Raw genomic sequence first — 27,637 nt, 5'->3', positions numbered from 1 at the left:
AGTGCTGAGAGTTGCTAAGAAAGCCCTATTCAGTACCCAGAGCTATAATTCCCAGAGTTCCCTGGGAGGAAGGATTGATTGTTAAACCAATCTGGGAACTGTAGCTCTGTGAGGGAAAGAGGGCTCTCCTAACAACTGTCAGCACGCTCAACATCTACTGCTCCAAGGATTCTTTGGGGAAAGCCATCATTGGGCTGATAGCTCAGTTGGTTAGAACACAGTTCTGATAATTCCAGGGTTGCAGGTTCAATCCAGCTGCTTATTCCTGCATTGCAGGGAGTTGGACTAGATTATCCTCAGGGTCCCTTCCGACTCTACAATTCTGATTCTATTGTTAACATGGTACGATAGTGTTTTTAATGTGTGGTGGTGTGGATGTGGCCTAAATGAATGAGCCAATGTCAGTCATATCCATTATATTCAATGGGTCTATTTTGAGCAAGACTGGAATTGGGTTGAGCCAAGGGATACAGTCCATTGGGATTTGGAAAGTACATTCAATGAGGGAGAATTTGGAGCGAGCTTTTGATGATGCGCCTAAATCCAAGATGGGGGAAATTGTGGCCTTCCAGATCTTGTTGGACTACAGCTGACACTATTTCTAACCATTTGCCATGCTGACTGGGGCTGATGGGAGCCAGAACCTAACAAAATCTGGAATACTTCCTAACCTAAATGATACCACCCATAGCCATTGGCTATCTTGATCACATCCATAACTCTTATGTTGCTAAATATTAGCTTGATGGGTTTTGGTGTTACCTAAAACTCATTCCCAAGTCACTCTTTTCATACTTGCAGAGGATATGACCATGGGCTAGAGGAGCTAGTGAAGACCTTTAATTTTCATTAAAATCTCCCTTTTGCTATTCACCGCTGCCAAATTTAATGCAACACAAGTAACATTTACTTGTTTCTCAGTGCCACAAGGCACCAAGGTTAGCTATTCATCTTAACCTTCCATTTGGAAGCCTAACTTAATTCTGACTTAATTAACATGCTGCTGTTTGGTATTTTTCACAGGGAAAATGCAAACAAATATGGTAATCCATCACGGGAAATTTGTCTTAATTAGCATAACGTTCACTGGGTGATTTCATGCATTCCGAACCACAGTGGACTCCCGAACTGAGGGCCTTAACAGGAAGTAGAGAAATTGCTTGAAAAGGCAATTTCATAGGTCCTGAAGAAGTGTCTTTAAATTAAATGCAAATTATGTTAGAGGATGATCCACATGACATATAATTTGCAACACTCTTCTGTGGGGCTTGTTCTCTGTTATAGGATATTTTCCATGAGCGAAAATATTTCAAGGTGCAATTATTCTCTACCCCTTATTAATATAGTAACTATTGTTTGGTGTCTATGATGAGATGTCCTGGGGCTTCAGCTTGCAGAGGATTCACACTAAAGGATTTTGCATTTCAAATGTAACCGTGCTTTGTACACATTTCTGTGTGTTCCCAAATATGCCATAGTGACTCACAGGGTTCCTTTCTTACACAGGCCTGCCCATCGTAAGAGCACAGGAAGCCGCCTTATACTGAGTCTGACCATTGCTCCATCTAGCTTAGCACCATCAACACTAACCTGGCAGCAGATCTCCAGGGTTTCAGCCTGGGACAATCCCAGCCCTATCTGGAGACACCGGGGACTGAACTGTCAGAGCTGAAGTCAGACGCAGGTTGGGAAGAAAGGAAGCAAATCTCCGATACCAGTGAAGTTAACTCTTTATTCAAGGAAATGTAATACAACTCAGCCTAGTGGGCTCAGCAACCCTTCCAAGTAGGTCTTGCCTCTATGGAGCCATTGCCAGGACTGAAGGTTCCTGCCTTCTACCAGCCTTAAGGCCCCTGTCTTCCAGGATGTTTCCTAAGCAGTTTCAAACTACATTTGCACACCTCTGACCTCCGTTCAGCTCTTGTCATTACTCTGTGCGTTCTTGGAGCCAGGGGGGAGGGGAGCTTGTCACAGCAGGAAGGGGAGACTCCCTGGCTTTGTCAGCAGTTTTTTGCCCCCCCCCCCCACTCCACTGCTTCAGCTTCAAAGGTGAATTGCTCTTCTTGCTCACTAAAGCCTGTTGCCCTTCAGCATCCAGCCCCAATCTCCCTCTGACTTCTCTCCAGTGTCCTACCACCAATCCCCTGGCTCTGAGCCTTCCTCCTCTGGGGGTTCCTCAGCTGGTGCCTCTTCATTCAGCCAGTCCCTGATATGAACCTGGTGCCTTTTGCATATAAAGTAAGCGCTCTGCCATTGCAGATGGGTGAATTTCGGTCAATTTTGATTTCTCTCCGTTTCTCATTTTTACAGTCTCTACAATTCTCTCTCTCTCTCTCTCTCTCTCTCTCTCTCTCCCTATAGTTTGCTATAGAAAGGCAGCATACAAATTGATGAAGATATACTAATTTTTGCAAAGCAATTTATTGCAATACAATGCATATGGTATGTTATCTTCAATAACATGTGCATTTTATGCCCACTTTATCATATAAAATATATGCATTGTTCTACACATTACTTGATTGGGGAAATGCATTGCAAAATTTGGGAAAGTGTGAATTTTGAAAGAAGGCTGTGTATTGTTTCAGATTGTTTGGTAGGCAGATTATATAGGTTCACTTTTAAATCCAAAGGGTATCAAATTTCCCACCCCAACTATTACTGAGCTACAGCCCTATCCATCGTAACAGCAACCATTTTGTCCAACCTATCTAAAGGCAGATGAGGTTTTATAATTGCTCAAAAAGCATGCTGAGTTAAAAAAAAAAACCCAGAAAAGTCTGGGAGACATTTAAACAGACAATTAATTTCCATTTCTCTTTCTGTGATAAACGGGCAGCAGCCCAAAAAGCATTTTCAGCATTATTGGAAGTTATATAATTCTCTTTTCTCCGTTTGCCCTTTCTATAATGGCCCATAGTTCAACCGAGAGTAAAAACTGCCGTCTCAGCGGCAATGTGAGGTAATTCTCATTCCAGGCTCTGGCATGAGCATCGTCTCCTACAGTTGTCAGGGAGTATTCAGTGAGAGATTGTTGATGCTGCGTCCCTTTTGGCAAAATGTCACTTTATTTTTAGGTGTAGGCAGTGAAGAAGAGAGTCCATTCCACCTCAGCCTGGAAGGAACATTACACAGAAAACCAATGGCTGGCACCAACTAAGTTTTACTCAGGCCACATTCACACCATACATTTAAAGCATTATGCTATGACTTTAAGAAGTCATAGCTTCCTCCAATGAAATTTGGGAACTATAGTTTGATAAGGATGATGTGAGTTGTTAAGAGACCCATATTCCTCTTCATAGAGCTGCAGTTCTCTCAGTGGTTTAAAAGTCTATCCATCTTCCCAGGGCCACCAAGCTAAGGCCTTCCCCTCAAAATTCCCCAGGCAATCATCTGGAGTGGGGTCTTGTGAAAATGTAACTTTTAAGGGGAGAATTTTCAATAGGAAGAGAATACACTGGAGATGCATAGTACAATGGTACCTTGAGTTACAAACACCTCGGGTTACAAACGCTTCAGGTTACAAACTCCGCTAACCTGGAAGAGTTACCTTGAGTTGAGAACTTTGCCCCAGGATGAGAACGGAAATCGTGTGCTGGCAGCGCAGTGTCAGCAAGAGGCCCCATTAGCGAAAGCACGCCTCTAGTTAAGAACAGTTTCAGGTTAAGAACGGACCTCCGGAACGATTGAAGTCCGTAACTAGAGGCACCACTGTATCTCAGTTAGTGGTGGCAAGTGCTTCTTGGGATTGGTATGGTGGAAGACAGGAAGACCAACAGTAGGTGGTGCCAGTGGTAATGACAAGCACAGCCACCCACTGTAAGTAAGTAAGTAAAAAGTAAGTAAGTAAAAAGTAAAAAGTTGTAAGTAAAAAGGCAGGCAGTTGAGGGCTGGTTGAAGGCAGACAGAGGTTGGTGGTGCAGTGGCCTATTGACCTTAATGGACCAGCCTCCACTAATTGGAGAATGTCTATTTATATTACTATTCTTAGGTGTAATATATCTGTTTACAAATTTACAGAAATTAACAGCCTCAACGGACGCGTCACGGAACAAAAAAGTACACAGAAGCACACAGACAGGAAGTGTCAATCTCAATGCAAATCCATGACATAGAAATCCAAAAATCTTTGGCCTGCCAATTCTGAAAAACTACTATATCTGCTTTTCTTGTATGCTCTAGCCCAGTTCCCATGTTGCTCACAGGGAGCGGGCATCACAGGATTCATTAGGGGTTGGTCAAAACAATATCCCCAACGATGCAGGTGGAGCCAGGCATACAGCCCAACCCTCCAATAATTTCATGGTACCCCCTTCATGTGAATAACCAACAACAACAGGAATGGCAGGATTCAGCTGTACCTTGACTCACAGTCTTGTTCATATAGGAAGGGATTCAAACTCAGCATCTCCAGGTCGGGTTGGGAGAGACACATGTCTGAACCCCTGGAGAGCCAATGAAGCCAAGGGCAGTGAGGAGAAGACAAACAGATGTGAGAAGGTGCAGAAGCAAGGAGAACAAAAGGGAGTTGAAAAACATCGAAGCTACATGAATATGCTCATCAGTGACAGATATAACTGAATGCACAAGCCATTTTTCAATGCTCATAAATCCGAAAGACCAAAGTAGGGAATGTGTATCGTTGGCTCAGCCCTCTTTCTGGATGCCATCTTCCTTCTGATTGAATTACAATTGAAGGTGGGGGGTGGGCTGCACTGATGAAATTCACCTTCCATCCTGCGCTTGCTAACATAAATCAAAACCGTGTTCCTCCAAAACAGGTTCATTATTTTGAGCGTCACGTCCAAGCTGCTGCTCATCAAGGATCTCCATATTTTTGTTCTTTATGGCACTGGCGCACCACACAGATTTAAATTTAAAATTGCCCTCTGCAGCAGGAAGGGCCATATTTAAAGCATGTCTGTCCTCATCAGAGAGTGACATATTGGCAGTGGGGTGATTCTGGCAGGGGCTAATTCATAATTTATGCAGTGGATAAAAAGGTGCTCCTGTCTTAAAGTCAACAGCTGAACACTTTTTAGCAGTATCAAGGGGAAATTAAATTGGGGTGGAGGGCTGGCATTTCTGCAATTTCTTTACAGTATGAAAGACAGCTTCCCCAGCTTCCCATTCTTACAGGAAAGCCCTGTCTAGGGCACCATGGGGTTTTCGGGTCAAGATAGCACCCAGGAAGGCTGCAAAATGTAATCTACTATAGAGAAGATTGTTTTAGAATGAAGAAAAGGATATTCACACAGAAGGCTACAGGGAGGCAATGATCTCCATCTCACCCTGGGTGCATCACAACCAGCACTGTTTCTGGTCCACTACATTTCAACCTCCATTCAAACTTACATTCTTTGACCTGCTACCTGCTGTGGCTGAAACTTTTGTAATTAATTTCAAAATAATGTAATCATTTACAGGTATGCAAAGTTTGCAGACTAAAAAGCAACAGTAGGGAATAGCACTAGTAGTTGCTTGCAGGATTTCAGTTCCTGATATTGGATGGACATGTGAAGTGCCAAAACTTTCACCTCAGTTTCCATTTCCAATGATATCCTGCAACATCCTTACTAATGAAATCATCAGTCCCCTATGAAAGTAAGGTAAGTACAACAAGAACAATTCCACCCGGCCCCTAAGAATTTCACACACACTCAAATTCTCACTCTGATGATGATTTTCAGGTAACAATTGCTTTCCACATTAACTGATGCAGAATGGTTGCTTGTGGAGTGGAGGGCAGAATAAATTTTCAGTACCTCAATAGATATAATCTCACCCATGATGTGATGTAAATCTCAGAGAGAATAGTATGTCTTTTATTTGTTTTGTGAAATATCTTCAACCCTGGCAGGGATGATAACTTTTTCTTTTCTTGGGCCCAAAGGCAGGGCCCTGAAGTCTGCAGTTCAGCAGAAAACAAGCCATTTTATTACCCTGCACTTCCCAAACTTGAAGAACGGAGCAGATTAAATGACTTCACAATGGGATAAAGGATTGCTTCGGCTTCCAGGGGGGAAAAAAGTGAAAGTGCTATCAAGGTAATCACAACCCCCACTTCCCCCACAAACCTCATACTTTTAATATTTAGATTCCGTAGCCTGCAGAGAACTTCTTTCTGCTTATCAGATTTACAAGAAGGGAGAGCCAGGAGATTTACCGAGTCAATACAGCTTGCTCAACTGCATTTCTCATCCTCGGTTACCAGTATATTATAAATTAAAGTGGATTGGCATGATAAATGCATAGGCAAGGCGCTTTGATTTGTAAACAAGCAAAACTCTGAAGCAGAAATGGGCCCTTTGAAGGCCAAAGGTAGATATTTGAAAAGCCAGAAAATGCAGAATGCCCACACCAATGGGAAGGATAGCTAGTGTGAGCAAAACTGTTCTAATTTCCTTCAAAAATCCTTAGGATGATTTGCTGAAGTGGGAACTCATTCCCCTTAAATTTTCACTTTAAGGATAAGTTGAGGGCCATAAGAAATTACCAAGAGCCTGCTTGATCAAGCCCATCTAGTCCAGCAAGACCTGAGCACTCTCCCTTCTTGTGGTTTTGAGCAACTAGTATTCAGAAGCATTCCTGCCTCCAACCACAGATGCAGAGCATAGCCTCCATCATGTCTAGTAGTCACTCACATCCTCATCAGCCACCCAAACCACAAGCCCACACAGATAGATTCATTTCTCCCTCCCTCCCTCCCTCTCTCTCTCTCTCTCTCTCTCTCTCTCTCTCTCTCTCTTTTCTTTTCTTTTATTTAAAAAAGAAAGGCAGATACAGAACTATGGCACACTTAGCAAACTTGTTGCACAAGTAAGTGCATGATACAAACTAATTTGGCTTGAAATATAGAGGCTCCCAAGGCAGGCACCAGATTCCAGGGGATCTTTGACACAGGGCTGCCAATGCCTCCCCCCATACACACCAATGCTGCCATGGCAGCACAGCTGGGGCCCCTGGGGCCCTTGGCCATTGCCCTGCCTAGCCAACTGCAGGTGTGGTGCCTAGAGGCTCCAGACAATCAAATCTGTTGCTATGCTCTCCAGATTCTTTCAATGCCAGGGAAACCCCTCTGTTGTTTTCATCCTCTCAAGATGTGAAGCATTTGGGTAAGTTTTTTGGTGAAAAATACTTCAGATTGGTGCTGTTCATCTCTCTCCGAAAATGAGCTATATTAACACATACTGCTGGGAAAAATATATACTATAGTCAAATGAAATTATGGGCAGGATTCTGAGTTTTTCCTTTCGTTTCTCCTCACCTGGATATTAAACCAGAAGAATGAGGAGCAAAATTTTCATGACACTACCAAACAAAAAACAAAAAACCCACCACCACATGGTGCCCTGAATCTACACCCAATCAACACTGCATTGGAGAAACCTGACATCCAAATAGTTATTTCCAGAGGGAGCATTGTGAGACTCCTGCTCAGCCTCATACCCATTGTGTGCTTGTGTCCTGCAGGGTTCCATTCTGTCCTACTTAACACCATAACAGGGGGTAACTAACCTGCAGCAAACAGGCTGCACACACACCCCTTCCAAGAGACCCTCCCAAATTTGTCATTTTTTAAAAAAATGGTACATAATGACAGAGCAGCATCATAAAGCCAAATTGGAGGGAGGGTAATGCCCTCTATCTAGGGAGTCTCAGGGTATAGAGGGGTAGGAAAAGTGGCAGTCAGTAGACAATAGGATACTTGGGAGCACCATTATCACCATAATTAAGTTTGCAGCTGGCTCTGCTCCCTTTCACATTCCTCCAAATTTGGGTTGAAGGTCATTTTGGCACAGCCCTAAAGTGGCTACGGATAATCCACCTTTCCTCTGCCATGGGATGATGGCAAATTCACATGTTCACTGATTAGGATGGTCATTGCAAACCAGCATTTAGGAACCAAGTTCTCCTTGAGAACTCGGAAAACTTGCATCCTCCCCATCCTACACTGTTCACTCTGACTAGGTACTTCTCCCTGCATCATGACCCATAAATTGAGTTGACTAGAAATTGCTACTGCATGGTGGTATCTGGTGTTTAATGGTGAGGTCTCAGTTGGCAGCAACGAGCTTCTTATATGCTGGGGCTGTGCACACACACCTGCCCTGGTCACCACCACCGGCTCCAGCACGAAATCATTTGAGGGGCTGGGGCTAATGTTTAATTCCCTTCAGTGGGAGAAAATCAGAATTAACCGAGAGTGAGGATAACTGAAAGCAATTTAAATCACACAAGCAAACATTTCCTCCATATCGCTAACAAATAGTTCATTTTTTGACATGGCCAACATGTTGAGCAGAATAGTTTTTGGCTCATACCTAATTCCCCTCTCCCCCATTGCCTCAGTTTTAAATAAATAAAAAAGTGGTCATGTAATATCCTTGATTGATTAGGTTTTCTCATCATTTAGAGTGACTTTGTCACTTTGTAGATGGGGGAAATTCTGTGTATCATAGAAAGGTTATATTTCAGGTGTCAGAAAGCCTTCTGTGAAAACAGGTTGTCAGGGGGGAAGAGAGAATGATAAATCAAAAGGCACCTAACACCATGTATGAAATACCTGTAACAATAGCTTCTCATCCCACTCTCGAGCCACTGATAGAGTATGATTTGTAATCCTAGTATGAAAAAGGCATGCCTTTCATTTGAAGCCAGCCTGGCAGACGGAGGAAGATAACAAGAGGGAGAATATTCAATTTGAAGATGCCTTCAAGGAAAGCCGTCAAAGAGCCCACCAAAAGATTTATCAGTGTTGAACTACAGATTCAATAAAATCTTTGACACCTTTAGATAAGAAAAGTAATATTTTATGATTCAGAGAGGGCCATAGGCTCGACTTAAGAGCACAGCCTAAGCAGCTTTGACTGTGCGGCTCAGGCTCTGAATAAAGGATGAGTCTAAAACAGCCATCCCTGGAACGAAGGTTCATTGGAGGGTAGGCCCCAAGATTTTTTCCTTCACTGCTCAGAGACAACAACAAAAAATGCATTAATAAAATGAGTGTCCCTCACCCTCTTCTCTCTCACACAACCCCATTTTATACCATCACCCATCTTTCTCACTATCACCTCTGATGTTAAATCAGTATCATTGCAAAGCTACAGGGTTCAATGCCCAGTTCAGAAATAATAATAATAATAATAATAATAATAATAATAATAATAATAATAATAATAAAGCCATCCAAGAGGTCAAAAGTGATGGATGTAATACAGCAAAGCAATGTGAAAAAATATGCACCACATTAAACAATAGGAGGCAAATCTTCATACATACAACAAACCCAACTGTGGTTCCTTGTCCTCAGGATGACAGCTATGAAGTCAGCCATTGATTGACATTTTTAGGCATGGTGGTGTATTTAACAGGGGAGAACCTGCTTGACTATTGCAACCCTTCTGAGAATGGTAGTTTGCCTAACTTTAATTTGTCAGCCCTTTAATTTATCAGCCCTATTGCCTATTACCTGCTTTTTATTTTTTGGATTCTCCAGCTCTCACTGAAAACAATTGAAACTTCCAGCTTCTGTCTGCAAGCACTGAAAAAAAATCTGGTTTATTCATCCCTGCTTTTTTGTTGTTGCTTGATTTATTTGACTTAAGATCAAGCCATGATATAAATCACTTTAATGTTGCTTCAGCATTGCAGCTGGAAACCAATGGTGCATGTTCTCTGTGTCTCTGACGGTTGCGTGTTTATTATGCACAGCAATTAAACATCTCTCCCCCCCCCCAACATGCACTTTTTTTCCTAGACAAATTAGAACCAAGCTTGTTTGTGATTTGGCTGGCAGGCTTACAAATCTCACTGTGGTGGCGTGCACAGTGTTTCCTAATATTTCTGTGTCATGGTGGATGTCGTACGAGGAGGGCTGCTCCATCTCCTGAGCAAAGCCAGCTATGATTCCTTGCTGATTAAGTGGAAATAATGCCAACTTCCATAACTCTGCTATAGCAGAAAGACAGCCCTCTGTTTTGTATTCCAAATGATGAAGGCAAAGAAGAAAAAGAAACACACAAAGGGTGGGAAATATTGGCATCAGAACAGATTGTCATGCTACAGTGTATGAAATAAATATTATTATTATTATTATTAAGAAAAATTCTTCTAGATTTCATTTCCAATTGGGTCTCAGTATTATGAGAGGGTGATAAAAATGTCTCCCTTGCCATTTTCTCCAAACTATGCATAATTTTATATATCTCTATCATGCTCCCTCACATGTCCTTCCCCACTAAACTCTGTAGGGTTGTTGTAAGGATTTCAGCACGAGAATTCATAGTAACAACAAAAACTAGTAAGCATTGATAGCCTTCTCATTCATAAATTTGTCTAATCCTCTTTGAAAGCCATTCAAGTTGTTGGCCACCACTGCCTCCTGTGGGAGAGAGTTCCCCAGTTTAACTATGTACTGCTTAGATGGATTTTGGGCTCTTCCAGAAAAGTGGTTTTCCCATTATTACCTCCAGTTATGTAATTACTAAGCATTTTTTAAATAGGCGCGTGAATTGAAAACTTCATCATTATAAATATTATTAAGAAAAAGTGCCTGACAAGTACACAGCTCTCACACGGCTTCCTTTCCCAAGCTCCCAATAAGCAGATGGTTGAAGTGTAATTGAGTTTCTCTCTGACAATGAGAACTTACTTTGCAGGTAATATTTCTGTAAGCAAGAGCTGCAAGGAATCTATTCCTTCTAATCTTGGGGGGGGGGGGAGTGAGGATGGAGTTGGCTGGATTTTATAGAGCACTGTGCACCGTGGGGATACTGGATTGCAAAGCTGAAGGTGGTGGGTTTATTTATTGGGTTGGAATTTTGTTTAACTTTGCTCTCCAATCCATCACGCTGTTTCCCAGCTGCAGCTGAGTGTTCAAAGTAAAGCCACTGTCCCCACACCCAAGATCACTTTACCCCATTTATGTCCACTCTACCGCTTCTGTCTGCAGAACTGGCACTGCTAAAGGTGCCACATAATTTGTAATATATCAATCCTTCAGCACCCACATTTTGAAATTCCCTCTTTACACCAGGCAGGTGCCTTGGGACGACAGAGGACGAGATGGTTGGACAGTGTTCTCGAAGCTACTAACATGAGTTTGGCCAAACTGCGAGACGCAGTGAAGGATAGGCGTGTCTGGCATGCTCTGGTCCATGGGGTCACGAAGAGTCGGACACGACTGAACAATAATAATAATAATAATGCTTGCTTAGGCAAGCCTATCCAAACATGTATAATATTGCCATGCATTTTAATATGACTTTTTTGTTTATTGTTGATTTTGATGGTTTTAAGTGTGTGTGTGTGTGTGTGTGTGTGTGTGCTTATTGTTTTATTCTTTTTGTAAACCACTTTGAGGTTTTATCACAATCAAGAGGTGCATACCGGTAAATCTCATGAAATAGGATAGGATAGGTAAGAATAGATGAAGACTCATGCGATACAGTGGTGGTAAAAAAATACTATATTTAGTAATATAACATCTGGAAGAAACATAAAGCAAGCTAACAAGAATCAGGAAGTATAGGCAGGTGAGGAATTTGTCTAATTCTGGTAGAGAAGCCCCCCTCTAGACATGTGTACAGCTGCAGTCTGTAATTCCCAACTAGGTGGTCACTGTGAGAACAGGATGTTGGACTAGATGGGCCATTGGGCTGATGCAGCAGCCAGGCTCTTTTATGTTCCTATGTGCTTGTCCCATCTCCATCAGATAACTTGGTGCTCTGCATGCAGTTCCTTGTTACCTGTGGGTCCCTGGATGGCTTTAAAAGAGATTTAGACAAATTCATGGAGGATATGGTTATCAATGGCTAGTAGCCATGATGAATCTGTTCTGTCTTCCCTATCATACTTCTGAATATCAGTTGACAGAAATCACAGGAGGGAAGAGTACTCTTGTGCTGGTATGCTGCTTGTGGCTGTTCCAGAAGAGGCATCTGGTTGGCCAACAGGATGCTGGACTTTGGTCTGATTGAGCTGGAAGGAAGGAAGGAAGGAAGGAAGGACCACTTTAGCATACTTCTCTCTCCTCGTTTTTCATGTGCTTCAGATTTGGCTTGTTCCAAGTCCTTTCATAGGACATTTACTATTCAGGACATTGAAACTTGGCAAATTGCTGTAAGCTTGGCCTAACTCAATCCATCTCTCCGTCCCACCCCCATCTTGCATTCCCACTCTCAGAATGTGGTTGTTCTTCTCCCACACAGTCTTCTGAGTTCTTCCAGGCAGATTTTTATGGATTTACTAATAGCTTTTTGAATTAGTCTCCTGAGAAAACAAGATACAAAATATTTTGTGCAATGAACACTTCTCATTCCCATTCCCCCTTGTTGAATTTAGAATGTAGTTTAACGGAATAAAAACGGTAGGATTTTTATATAGAAGGGGCACTGCTTGAATGTGTAGCATTTCCAATAATATTTGCCCAGTTTCATTTAATATACACACATAGACCCCTATCAGCACATCAGCATCCCATGAGTCTTGTTAGCATTTTTGTCTCATGGTCTGAAAAAGCGGCATTCAAAATAGAACATGGCGGGAATTCAGTGAAGACCAAGAACTTTGCATATTATCCAGTACAACAGTGTAACATCTGGGGCAGATTTTATTACCACTGACAGTTACTCCTGCAAAGAGTGAGGAATCATAGAATCGTAGAGTTGGATGGCACCCCAGTGGCCATCTAGTCCAACCCCCTGCAATACAATAATCACAGCTTAAAGAATCCCTCCAATGAAGGAAAGTCCACCACCTTCAAAGGGAGTCTGTTCCATTGTCAAGCAGCTCTTATACTCACAAATTTCTTCCTATTATTTAGTCGGAATCTCCTTTCTTATAATTTGAATCTATTGGTTTGTTTCCTACCTTCTGCTGCAGCAGAAAGCAAACCTGAGCCATCCTCCATGTGATGGCTATTGTATTGCCTCTCAGTCTTCTCTTCCCCAGAATAAATATACCCACCTCTCCTCAAACACACACACACACACACACACACATACCTTCTCTATGTGTCCACCATACAGAGCCCCATATGTAATGCATTGTGCTAATCCAAAGATGCTTTTACTAGAGCATGAATAATTTTGGCTAGTTCTGGATCAAAGGGGAGAAATTTTCTTCCTCCCAAGTAATGACTGCAAATATTAACTGTTTCCTTCAGATGCCTCCTCCTCCTTCTTTCCAGATTAATTCCACTCATCAATGAGATGGCATCTCTATGTCATTAATGAAATGTGCCCTCCAATATAGCCAGATTTCATGGTGTGAAGGAGGCACTGAGGGAAAGTAAGGGAATATGAGAGGAGAATTTTAACAAATCATGGAAAAATTCACAACGAATGGAAGGTGGAGGAAATCCCTAGAGAAAAGAGGAGGCACACTGCCAAAATAGGGGCTTCAGATTAACCCTAATTTTTTTGTTCCCTGCTTCTCAAATAGAACGTCCCAATGTCTCTCCCCACTTCCTAAAGAGTTGCACGGGAGACTTCAAGCCCTTTTTGGGCAAAGCTGCTGTTAACCTCTTTTTCGAAAGAGCTGCCAAGTGTTTAAACAACCATTTCCCTCTCCTTTGTGGTTTTTTATCATCCAATTCATGTCTTTGTTGTTCTAGTTTCAATTGACTCCACTTGCTTTTCAACTCCCTCCAGCCTTCCCTCAATTGTATTTACCTTGGTCCCAGAGGAGGCTACAGAAGCTTGAAGGTTATCGATTTTGAAATGAAGAGATGCAGGCTGTTCTTTTATTGAGGTGTCAGGAGGAGAAGGTGGTCTTGCACACAGAATATGAGGTTGCTTCTCCTTTGACCCCAGAGTTCAAAGGAGTTTAGGACAAATGAGTGTCATGGGCTGCTGTTAGTATCCCTTCCTGTTTGAAACTCCGACTTGTGGGGTCACACTTCAGCCAGTGTTTTCCAGGAAGATATGGCTAGAGATGAGAGAATATATCCGTTTCAGTTTCTCCCAATTCTTCCCCCCCCCCCACCCCAGTTGTAAATTGAGTTGTCCTTATTTCTGTTTCACTTGGTAACTTAAAAAAATTATCCTCATGAGAAATTTGTTAGCGTTTTAGTACAAATTTCTCCTAATATACATTGGTGCACCTGGCTGTGGCTACTAGCTATCAAAGTTAGGCTCTGCCTCCAAGGTCAGATGCAGTGATGCTTCTGAAGACCAGTTGCTGGAAACTTCAGGAGGAGAGAGCACTCTTGTGCTTGAATCCTGCTTGCAGGTTTCCCACAGGGATATTGGTTGGCCACTGTGATAACAGGATACTGGACTAGATGGGTCATTGGCCTGATCCAGCAAGTTCTTCTTATGCTCTTAGATCAATTAATCTTGCATCCAAGGACCTCTGTGTGTGTGTGTGTGTGTGTGTGTTTTGGCATACATATAAAATGTTTTGGAACCAAATAATGATTAAATCAGAACTCATATATTGTATTCAGTTGTTCAGCCTTCTGCAACTATAATCATGTGTGGCAGGAGAGTGGGGGTATTTGTGTCCCCACTCAGTGTGCCTCTGCTCCCTGTGCTCATCCCTCTCCAATGCTTTCCACACATTGGGGTCATGTCTGCATTGTGGCTCTATCCTAAACACCCATCAGCTATCCCCGTGACCCTCAATAGCACCCCACATCAAGATTCCGTTATGTATGGAATCCAGACCTATGACTCACATTCCCTAACAGTTTCTTCATGCTTGGTACTGTATTCGAACTTAGAGAGAGAGGCAAGAACGTATAAAAAATGACATTCTCCATTGTGACATGTTATGGTACTATAATGCTTGCATCTGCTTATGTTTGCCAACTTCATTATGGGACGTGGGTTGTGTGTGGGTTTTTTTTTTTTTTAAGAAACATAAAACCAAATGATCCAATAGCATTCTTGGTTTTTGCAGAGAAATTACAGCAAGTATAACATGAAGACGTATTTAATACCGAGGGTATCGGCTGTGACTTGAAAGAAGGGGAGAGCACAGAAGAGAGATTTGACCTTGTGTGGTTGTTCACGGTAATGGGACTGCAGAACCGACTAGATGTGAATCCCACAGACTCATATAAAGCCATTTCTCAATTGGGCTTTGTCTTTCTCTAAAAGTGTAAGCAATAAGGTTACCTTATTAGAAACAGTGTGTGTGTGTGTGCTTATAAGTCTCCCACCCCCACCCCCAATGAGTTCAGAAGAAAAGACTTAAGGACACAGACACATATGAACACCTGAAGAGCCAGCCAAGGCAGGCCAATGGTCCATCTAGTCCAGCATCGTATTCTTACAGTGGCCAACTAGGTGCTTCTGGGAAGAAAGAATCCCTGTCTGAAACCCTGGGGAGCAGCTGCCAGTCCCAGATGGGCCAATGGTCTGAGTTGGCATAAAGAGGCTTCCTATGTTGCCCTAAGTACATACTACACAGAGCAGACAGGCCACCAATAATGTGCAATGTTGGTTGCAGAGACCTTTGGCCAGTATGGCAAGAGGAGTGTTAAAAGCAAGCCCTTATCTTTACCTGTGAAATGTGAGAGGGTACATTGATCCACCAGATTCCTATTACAAGACAGAGGGGAAGGGATATTGGCTACAAATGGCTTTCTTTTCTGAGAGAGAGAGAGAGAGAGAGAGAGAGAGAGAGAGAGAGAGAGAGAGAGGTTAAGTTACTCAGGCTGACTTTTATTGGCTATGAAAAATGACATTCCTGGGTAAAGGAAGCTTAGCTCTGTAAAATGCAAACATTTCTTGAAAGCGTTGCATTAATTTTCAGACAGACTGGAAGGGAAATGCTGCAGACATCAAGATTCTGTAGAGATCAAAAGAAGCCTTTCTGGAAATCTTTTATGTAATACTTATTGATTCCTAGTTACGGGTGCCACGCCTGAGCTAAATGGGTCTGTTTAATTAGTTTCCTGGTGATTTCTCTCCCCTCCTCCCCTCCCTTTTTTTTAATTAAACAACTGTACAGGAAAGGGCTAGAGTGGAGACAACCTAGTAGCTAAAGACATTTCGTTTTTATTTTAAAAACCTTGACTGTATTCATTACCAACAAATTGATGAAAATTGATAAACTGATGATGGCATGGGGAGGTGGAGGGGAAAGGAATGTATTTATATTCATTATCAAGGATGGGAGCAGATAATAAAATCAAATGTTGTTATAGTGGACTATAAAGGCAACCTAAGGAATTGTTCAATATATGAATAACGAGTGCATTCCATTACTGTGATATGCAGCAACTTGATAGCAGGATCCAATATTTTTCTCCAGAAAGAAGGGGGGGGGAGTCTTAAGCGGTGGGTTCTGCTGACTCTTCAGTTCAATACGTTAATTGACAATAAATCCGGCTTGCCTATAAAAAGCACTTGGCTGGTCGTTTTCAAGATGGTCATGACTTTTTATGATGCGGAACTTTTAATTTACAGGGATGATAAAAATAGATTTACTCTCAGCCACTTATATTTGATTTAATTAGCTAATCAGCTATAAATCATCTGCTATTGAAAAAGTAATTTAACAAAGATGATAGTTTGCCGTCAGTTTGATTTTAAGTACTAAAGTCTTTTGGAAGCAAAAATGAAATTTCATTTCTTAAAAAAAGGAGGGGAGAAATCATTAATGCCTATCATTTAATAAATGAGGAGCTTAAAACACAAAAAAGAGAGAGTTGTGTATGTTTCTTCCACAGCACTCTGAGGCTTGAACTATGAATTTCATTCTTGGATGGAGACCACTGAGCTAATGAAGGCTGCGTAGACCAGGGGTGGGGAACCATATTCCTGCGGGCCAAACACAGCCCACCAAGTGTCTCCATCTGGCCCTCGGAACTCTCCCTAGGCCACACCCCTCTCTGGCTCTGCTTTCTATGCCATGTATTTTTGCCTGGCTGGGATGTAACTTTGAATTCTGATCATGCCCTTTGCTTGCCAGCACAGATGCCCCCAGTTCCTGCTTTTCGCAAAAGCCCAGACTTGACAGAATTTTGCCAGTGACTGTTATGTTAACAGAGAGTGTTTGTGTGTGTGTGTTTTCTTTAAAGAAAATGGGGGGGGGGAGAGAATTATGCTGTCATTGTTGCACTGCAGGTTAGTGCAAAAGGAACTCTGAGATTTAAATTCCAGGAGAAAGAGTGGAAGGAGATAAATGAGGGAGACAGAAGGGGAATTAAGACCGTGCAAGACTTACAGGGACGTGAACTACGAATCGGGTTCAAATGCTGTCATGAAAGGAAAGAGGAGGGGGGCAAAGAACTGGAGCAGAGAGCTCTGCACTCTCAAGATAAAGTGCTGAGCAAAACACTAAACAAATAAGCAACCCCCTCCAGCCTAAAAGCCCCCCCCCCCGCTTCTTCAGACAGACTTCTGAAAATAATGCCCATATTCTTTGTGTTTAGTTCTTCCACAAATACTGCAAAGGACTTTTTTCCCTTTCAGAAAAAAAGGGATATTGAATTGAGGAGGAGGGAAGTAAAGCTGCTTAGTTATAAGGAGGCACATATGGAAATGATATCTGGGCTCTGGATTTTGCTTCCGAAGTCCTGGAATTTGCTCCAGGCAACATGACGTGATCTAGCATGGAAGGGTTAATTGAACTGAAAGCATTGGTAACAGGAACAGCAGCCCCTGCCCCCTTGAATTCTCAAATGTGATTAACACAATAGAGCTAGAAACCATTTTTCAGTCTGTGGAAGTCTTGACTGCTTCCTCTCTATGGCCTGGGAGAGAGTTCAACAATATACCCAATCAGCATTTGAGGAGTGAGGTGGCAAGACAGAATATGTGAAACAGGATTTCATTAGTCAACATTTTTAAATGGAGGAAATCTCAAATGTTCTTTCCCTTCAGTAGGTCTTCTTTCAATTTTACTGGCTCTGTTCTGGTTCAGAAGGCTGTAGCACTTCAAGCAAGAGACTTGAAACAAAACACCACCTAACAAAAGAGACAGGTGTGGGAAGCAGATATATATATAATGCCACCAGAGTCATAAAGGTGAAGGAGAAATCCAGCATATTATGAATGTGAGACAAGCTAGGTGGTTCAGGTCAATCATAGAATCAGAGAGTTGGAAGGGACCTTGAGGATCATCTAGTCCAGGCATCCCCAACCTGCAGCCCTCCAGATGTTTTGGCCTACAGCTCCCATGATCCCTAGCTAACAGGACCAGTGGTCAGGGATGATGGGAATTATAGTCCAAAACATCTGGAGGGCCGAAGGTTGGGGATGCCTGATCTAGTCCAACCCCCTGCAATGCAGGAATCTCAGCTAAAGCATCCATGACAGATGGCCACCCAACCTCTGCTTAAAAACCTCCAAGGAAGGAGAGTCCACCACCTCCTGTGGGAGTCCATTCCACTGTTGAACAGCTCTTACTATGAGAAAGTTCTGCCTGATGTTTAGTCAGAATCTCCTTCCTTGTAACTTGAAGCCATTGGTTTGAGTCCTACCTTCCAGAACAGAAGACCAGTTTGTTCTGTCTTCCATGTGATAATCCTTGGGGTACCATGAGAGAGAAAACCCTTTTCCTACCCACTTTCTCTGCACCATGCATAATTGTATACACCTCAATCATGTCCCACCTTAACTTGCCTTGTTTTTCAAAATAAAAATCTCCCAAAGCTCCCCTTTCCTAAGTGGGGACTTGCTCCAAATTTTTGCTCATTTTCCTTGTACTCTTCTGAACCCTTCTGAAAAGCAAAAGGCCTTCATTTAAAAAAAAAAAAACAGAAATGAGCATCTGTCAAGCATGTGTCTGCCAGTTTCCCTGCCTCCCTCTATTTAGAAGAAAGATCCGCCAAGGACATCATGGGGTTTTCAGGAAGTGTGGACACCCAGGGAGGCTGCAGAGTGAAGACCAGCTGAAGAGAGGACAGCCACCAGAATGGAGGAGAAATCTGATTCAATTCTCATTTAACAGTGAACCTGCCTACTTTGCACCTTCCAAAACAAACTGAAACACAGCCAGCCTTCAAAATCCACACTTCTCAGAATTTTGCAATGCAGCTCTCCAGTCAACTCATGTACACAAAATGCATATACTGAAGTGTGCATATAAATGCATGTATTGGTGAAAATAACATCCAAAAATGTATTATATTAGGGGAAGTTGCTTTGCCAAAATGTGACTATTAGGGAAAATTGTATAGATATGTGTGTATATCAGGAAAAATTCACACTAAAATGCTGATAATTTACAGAAGGTCTTTTAAACCTTACCAACTCATGGACTGCTCTTGGAATGTGGAGAACTGACCTATTTGCCCTGCTGGTGGCCCAAAGGCTGGTGTTGTAACACTGGAAGAAACATATATGCCCCTACCCACTCCTCAGTTGTTAGAAAACTAATCTCTTGCAGCATATGAAAAAGCTACATTTAGCAGGCGGTACTTGAAATGACCACTTGGACATTTGGGATCTGTACTTGGAATTGTTTGCATGAAATATATGCCTAGCAGGCTCTGCCAGAGTTTATCCCTTACACTTTTTTTCCTCCCTCTCCCACCAAACCCCCTTCCCCTCTTTAGGCTGCATTCATATGAAAGTTTATTCCATTTCCACAGCATTGCTCCAAGTGTTAATTTCTGTATTATATTTGAGCATGCACACAATGTAAATGCCATTTCTGGAAATCTAGTGGAATATAAGTGGAAGTTTATTCCTCATTTCCATGTTAATTGGTTCTAGAAACAATACCTTTGCAACCCCATTAACCCACAAAATTATGAGAATAAAGTGACAAAATTTGGGGGTGTATACTGGCATATGGTTCTTTCCATCTGTTGTCATGGGGGAATCATGGGGGAACAGAAACAGACATGTGCGGAAATAGTGGGGGAGTAGTGATGCGCTCTGATGATGTCCACTGTTGTGTGACACCACACCTACTGGTACAAATGAAAGTTAGTGTGACATGCTGGTACAAAGTAGAACAAGCCACAATTTTGCAATGCAACAGGTACTGCAATGTGAAAGGAACATTAGAAAATGGGACAGAAACACTAGCATTTAAATCAGGAAAACTAACACAATATTCCTTGTGCGTGAATGCACCCATAGTTGTGTACCTGCTGTATTTACTCTGACTGTATGATACTGCTATGGTCAGGGGTAGCCCATGCCATTTTGCCACCTGAAGCAGAAAAGGAAATTGCTGCTTCCCGCCACCTTTCCTCACTTCTTCAGCAGTGGTGGCTGTGGATGGGCTCAGTGGCAGGCAGGCAGGCAGGCAGGCAGAGTGATAAGATCTGCCTCCTCTGGATCCTAGCAGGATCCCACCACCTACAGCAGTCACCTTGGTGTACCTAATGGTAACACTAGCTGTGTCCGTGATATATTGCTACTCTTTCTTTTTTCATTGATTTGTCTTGTTCTTTCATTTGTATTGTTAAGGAAAACAGATTTTGAAAGTGAAATCTTGAGAGAAACTGAAACTGCAGTGTTTGCCCTGCTCAAAGTTCCACACCCCTGGCTATCATGAAGGTAAGGTAGGCATCCCCCACCCATGAGATTTTCACCAAAACCTGATTTTCCCCTTTGATCATTTTTGAATGCATTTTTACTTTGTTGTTAACTGAAGGAAACTACCCCCAAAGCTCTGGAGATGATTTTGGCATAATGGCATTGTATAGGTTTATTTATTCTGCCTATAGATTTCTTTCCAAATCAATGGAATCCCCTCTCCATGCTGCTGTTGCACCTGCCATTATAAGGAAAAAACAGAACCAAACAAAGTCCTATTTCATCGTCCCGTCTCCTTAGCAGCACTGGGGAAAGGGGAAGTCTCTGTTTCAGGTGATCAACCCTCTCATCTGTCTCTGTTGTTTTTTAACAGCAGAGTGCAAATCATAACTCTTTAACTATGCTGTAATTAGATAAGAAAGGTGGCACAATAAAACAGGTTTATTGTTCCGCTTTTTTCAGGTAAATGAGTTGCTCCTGTGTTTGCATATTACCTGCAGTTCATAAGAGTCGCTGGCTTTTTATAAGCCACATGTACAAATGCTCTGCCGTAAAATTGCCTTCTGTTGAGTGTATGTTCCATGTAGCTTCCAATATGCAAGCCAAGTAAGTTGAAATAAATTCTGGAGTCCCAACTATCTGTTGATGGGGAAGGGCTGTAGCTCAGTGAAAGAGCATCTGCTTTGAATGCAGAAGGTCCCAGGTTCAGTCTCGGCATCTCCAGGCAGGACTGTGGGTGCCGTTGTCTGAAACCCTCATGAGCTGCTACTGATCCATATAGACAATACTGAGATAGATGGGGGATGCTGCATTTTGAATTGTGTAATGGTCCAAGGAAGTACATTGTGCAAATTAGGTTTGGGCCAGGTTCAAAGTACTCCCACTAGGGCACAGAACCATGAACAACTTAGACCCAGGATCTCCCTAAGGACCACCTTACCCTGTATGTCCCAAGTTCATCACTGAGATCATAAATGGGTTCCCCAGTGAACCAGAAGCACAGCTCCTGTCCACACGGAGTCATGTCTTCAGAGTAGCAATGTCAATTCTATAGAATTCCTTCTCAGAAGAAATTAGGCAAGCACTTTCCCTGATAAATAAAACTGTTTTATTTCAGGAGCACCTTTGCGCTATGAAGCTTGCTCTAATGTTTCTATTTTCTGGTGGTTTTGTCTATGTTTTCAATTCTGTATACCGTATGCTTTGTTCTCTCTCTCCTCACTCCCCCCCCCCTTTAAGCCTCCTTGAGATATATTGTGGAAAGCAGGGAATAACATTTCTTGAATAAATAAATAGAAAATGTATAAAAATGCAAACCAAATGGATTTATCCTCTATCCGTATGTCTTAATCTTCTTCCCTCAAATCTGAAGCTGCCATTAGTAGAGCTATATCTACAAGGGTGCCTTTCTTCCCTTTAAAAAACATTTCGCCATGGCTCTCACATGCACCCTTTTTGGCAATTTTTCACCAGCTGCTGACAAAGGAAGTGGGGGAAAGTATTGCCCGATGTGCAGGAGCAGACCTTCCTTTGAATTGAGAACATGCCTCCAAGGCAACTGGGCCAATGTTCTCTGTCTTCTCATCCTGCACAGTGGTGTGTGTTTATTTACCAGCTGCCGGAAGCCACAGGAGGAGAAGGTGTTCTTGTGCTTGGGTCATGCTTGAGGGTCACTGTGAGAACAGGATGCTGGACTAGATGGGTCATTGGCCTGATCCAGCAGACTCTTCTTATCTTTTTCTTTCCTCTCTGAAGTCCATTTAGAGTCAGAGCAATACAAGTGCCTTTGTTTGCCCTCTGTAAAGTTATCACAGGAGCACACTGGATCATTCATGTGTTGCCAGGACTTTATGACATCGTGCAGGATCCCTGATTGGCTGGGATCACATATTGCAACAAAATCCTAAACTATTGGGGAGGAAGCACCAGGAGTTTAGGGGAAACAGTGGTTGCAAGCAGATGCAAAAATAGTCTCAAAAGTGGGTGTTTCATTTTTCCACAGGGAACATTTTGGTCATGTACAAATCCCACCTTTTCCCCTGAAAAAGTATATGGGGAAATATTCAGCACCACCCTAGATGCCTGCTGCTACTCTCCCAGCATATTCGCTCTGCAGTGTCAGGCCAAAGAGACTTATTTACACAATGCTTCCTAAGTGTGTCATTCCACAACTAACACTTTCCCTTGGCTGACCCTGTTTATTTCTCTGTATTGCTTTTGTCTGACCTCTTAACAATCCTGGTCAACTGTGGCCAACAGTTGGTTATGGGATGATATGCTTGAGAAGATATTGCGTAAACAATTCTCTCTGGATGTTCAGGGTTGGGTGGCAGCTGGAGAGAGTTCATCCCAAGTTTCTCTTTGGCAGATCTTGAAACTCACTGAGATGTTGCACAAGGTAGCAAAATATGACCTCATATGCATCAGAAACAGAGAGAGAAAGAAAAAGAATAAATGGCATGATTGGAAACTGGTTTGTTGTCTTGCTTTCATGGATGACATTTGCTCTTGATTTCCCATTTATTCTTCATCCATTAGCAGAATGAGTTGTGAGGCTCTGCCTTCTGAAAAGAGACAAGGGTCAGGTATTATTCCCCATGGGGAAGGTTCTTGTGAAGCAGCACCCAGCAGGATTGATGCCTCCTACTTATAGTACAGTTGGGAGGTGAGCGGAGAAACAGTGTTTCCATCTTCTCTGTCCCTCCCAACCATATGTTTGTTTAAAGTTTTAAAATCCCAAATTATGCCATTGATTCAGGGTCAGATCTGGGAGAAGTGTTCCCTAGGTGGGCCCAGTTGGTGTGTTTGCGCACACAGCCCTACTTCACATGGTTTCTGTGAGGGGAAAGGGGAAGGGAGGGTGAGAAGGTGAACTTCTTGGGAGAAATGCAAGCTCTGTATATCTCTCTATATAATAAAAATGTAATAATGTCATCACACAAATCCCCACTGGATGTTCTGTAGTGCCACATCACATTCCTGGATTTGCATGAACTCAGGGCTGGATAGGGGAACAAAAATGAAGGCAGGCTATACAACTGCTGTGACCATGGCATGGGAGCAAGAAGGGAGGAACACTGATGAGGGTAAAGTGGTGGTTTAAAACAATGGTAGAAGTTTGAGTAAAGCAGAGATGGAGGGAACTGACAAATGGACAATAGTCTGATTGAGGTGTTATTCCTGAACTGGCAAGTCCCTCATGTGTAGGAGACACAGTCTGTGCCTATTTGTCCTGCCTGAAACATCCATGGTACCTTCTGCTCAGCAGGACCCTCCAGTGGTGGGCAGATGTTGAGGGGAAAGTGGGTAGAACAATGGAGGCAATTCATATCTTTGTAGAATAGGCCATGTTCTGGTCACACAAAAGTCAGAGAGACATACACGCACAATCTCTCCAACAACACAAGCAAGAAGCATAATAACAGCTCAACAACACATTCTAGCAAGGCAAAACCACTCTCAAGTAGTGTTTGGATCCTGAAGAACATCCTGAGGGACAGATAGGGAGACCTGGGAGGCTGCATTCAACCCCTAAGTCTAAGGTTCCCCATCCTTTCAGTACAATATCTCTCTTCATGTTTAGGAGTGGTGTTAGGGTTACCTGCTTGGAAAATGTAGAAGCAGCCCATCCCTCCGTGTAAGGTCTAATGTTGGCATTGGAATTTCTGTGGTAGCAACCACACTACCAAAGTAGCCCCAGAAAGGGGTCCTCAGCTGCTGCCACCCCCACTCTAACTTTCACCCACCACTACCTGTTACAGAGTGATGAGCCAATTTCAATCCAGACGAACGAGCACACTGATAGGTCCTTTAACTATTTAGAATATTACTGAGGATTTGAGCAACAAGACTCTCAACAGGGATCTGTAATAAATCTATGCTCGTTTCTCAACAATGAGGACACCAGCCACAAAGCGTTACCCTGAACATTGTCTGGATTCCTTATTCATGGACCTCTGATGTCAGATTCATAGAGTGAATCACAAGACGGGGAAAGAGCCTTTGCATTCTGGCAAAATCTATTTGGCTTTCTCTTGTTCTGCTGACACAGGCAGCGTGCGAGACGGAGCCTTGCAATTGCGCTTCAGACTATGAATGGACCCTCCTTCTGTCAGGTTGATTGTATCTGCCCCACCAGCTTATCATCCAGAAATGTTTACATCGTGGACATAAATGTAACAGAAAGCTTCAATGCGCCTGTTGCAAGCATTTCAGTCTTTTACTGGTGGATGTCCATGTCCCCAATACTGAGAAGAGAGAGAGAGAGAGAGAGAGAGAGAGAGAGAGAGAGAGGAAGGAAGGGGGAAACAGGTTTGAGAGAAGTATTCATTTTCCCCTTTCCTTTGAGAACAAAATCCCAGTAGCCAACACAATAATAGAGTCACATAAATAAATAACGTTTTAAGAAAACCAATGAATTAAATTTCTATCTTGCCCTTCCTCCCATAAGAACATAAGATGAGCCTTGCTGGATCAGGCCAAAGCTCATCTGCATCCTGTTCTCACAGTGGCCAACAAGATGCCCCAAGCAGACCTGAGCACAACAGGGTGCTCCCCACCTGTGATTTCCAAAAACTAGTATTCAGAGGCACACTGGCTAGCCATTGTGGCCAGTACCCACTGAAAGCCTTATCCTCCTTGAATTTGTCTAATACTCTTGTTTTCAAAGCCACCCAAGTTGGGGGCCATCATTACCAATTATGGGAGGCAAAACAACAAACCACTGCTCTAAGTAATTTTAAAGTAACGGCTGGAGAAAACCCATTATTAAAAAATAGTGCTGTTAAATCACCTAAAATCAGACTTTTTAAAAAAGGTCTTTGGGACTCTTCTATTCAATGAAGTGGTTTTAGGTAGACCCATAACATGTGTTTTGTCTAGGGATAAATGAATCTGCCCCTTTGCGTTTCTCCCTTTTTAAAAATCTTAAATTCAGTTGTCCACATTTCTGCAGCAATCTGTGATATATATTTTTTAAATCCTCACAAAAATCATTTGTATTTTAGTGCAGATTAGTTTTTTCTAGTACACACACTTTTTACAAGAATATTTTCCCTAATATAATGCATATTCGTTTTTCATTTACACTTCCCCATAATGTGTGGTTTTGCACACGTTGTTTGGATGGAGAACTGAATTTTAAAAATCAGCGTTGTGCAGATTTTGAAGGATAATTGTGCTTCGGTCTGCAGGTTGTGTCAAAGAACAAGTTAAAATGCAGACAATAGGCCTACTGAATCTCTCCCCCAGCCCTTGCCACTTTACTCCAGCCTTTCTCTACATACAAACTGCCTGTTCCTGCCGTGCTCACACTAGCTTGGAAATCATTCAGCATTTCAGAAGCAGATTTGGGCTCTGGAGATCGACAGGTAGGTGTGTGTAAAACACCTGGCTCAGCACAACTGGAGGAGCAGAGAAGGAATTTTGAATGCAGGAGAAGGAATCCAGGAAGGGAGATCGGGTCATTCTGCTTAATTCTTCTTCCAAAGTCTCCTCCCTGCTTTTCATTCCATTTCCCTCCATTTTGCTGTATGAAGTGGGGCCTAAAATACATACCTGCAAAATCCAGCAAGGGCCAGTGCTTAAGGGTGGCCACTTAGTCATTACTAAAAATAATATTGTAGCACAAGCACTGCAGAACAAATGCCGTCACCGGGTGCATCGCCTCACGTGTCCGGCCACTGGGGGAAACCAACACTCCCTTCTTTCAGGGGAGAAGGGTGTGGCAAATGCATGCCCCCAGCAAAGAGAGGAATGCCATTTTACTCAGCTGTTCCTTCCTCCTAATCTGATAGATATTCCTTCCTCCTAATCTGTTTAAGCAGTTGGAATTTAACTTGAAAACACCATGGGGCAGGGATGCTTTTTACACGCTTGTGCCACCCTGTAAAAGCAGGGATGCGGAACCTCAGGACCAAAGACCAAAAGTGGCCCCATGGTCTCTCTATCTGCCCCTCACTGCTTCTAGGCCACATTCATTCTCCAGTCACACCCCTTCTCCTCAGGACAGATCCCCGAAAAGTCATGTTTTGCGTCCTTCTTGAGTAGCTTTACCTGGCTGGAATGTCTTCTTGAAGTAATGTCTTTTGATTGCCTGGACAGAGGAGGGGGGGGGGAAGCAGGAACAGACACTACTCTGCAGCATGAAGGAAGAAGAGCACCCACTTCTGCCTCTGGCCATGCCCACCACTGCCTTATCGTCATCCCCACCTGACCCTCCCAACCACCCAAATCTTGCCCTAAAGACAATGCACCCCTCAGGTGGAAAAATATTCACCACTCCTGCTGTGAAGCAATGTTTGTTGAGCGGCAGCAACACAAAGAACCTGGTTAAAGAACTCTTAGTTGATTAGTCAATTAAAGATGCAAATCTTTGCTTGCTCGCCACTAACCAAGTAGCTGAGATGATGTGCACATGTTGCATAGCCTCCAACACTCCACCAATTGTCCTTGTCCTCATCTTCATTGTCTCCTCCTCCTCCTCCTCCAGCAGGAGCAGTGTCAGGTGGAAGAGGCACGGCATCTGAGTCTGGAAGGGGCGGCCTGGCCTGCACCACCACCAGCTCCCCCTGCTCCCCTTTTGCGCAAAAGATGTCTAACTTTTGGTTCTGAGCTCTCACATGCGCCAGCTGACTTGTGCGAGAGCTCAGCACTGAAAAAGGGACATCCAATTAGAAGTCGGGATGGCTTCTGTAATTCCGGGATGTGCCAGTCAAGCCATTATCGTTGGCGGGTATGTTGTTAGATTCCATCTTTTAAATTTTGGGTTGGGGTGAATGTGCCTTTCTTGTTTCCTTTAGGGTGTATTTAGGTTTGTGTGTTATTCATGTGTTCTCATTTTTATTTATTGCATGACACCCAGAGAAATTTATGTTATGTCATAACAAAATAAAATAACTGTGTTGCACCACCAAGTACCTGCAGTGGGGGGGGGGGGGAGCCTTGGTCTCTGGGTGAGAAATGCTTCTTTCGAAATGGGAGCTGCCATCTGCTGGTTTTATAAAGGCTTGGTACTAAACATAATATGTGTTTTTGCAATAATAATAGTAATAGTCATAGTAATAATGTATTGCAAGTGTCTTTTAAACTCAATTTTAAAGGCTTTTCATGGATGAATCACGCTGATTCCATTCAAGGTCAGAATTAATTGTAAATTCATATCTTGGGTCTGGCGACGTTATCTC

This window comes from Lacerta agilis, chromosome 13 (assembly GCF_009819535.1).
Source record: "Lacerta agilis isolate rLacAgi1 chromosome 13, rLacAgi1.pri, whole genome shotgun sequence".
NCBI classification, from domain to species: Eukaryota; Metazoa; Chordata; class Lepidosauria; order Squamata; family Lacertidae; genus Lacerta; species Lacerta agilis.
This window is presented reverse-complemented; position numbering follows the sequence as displayed.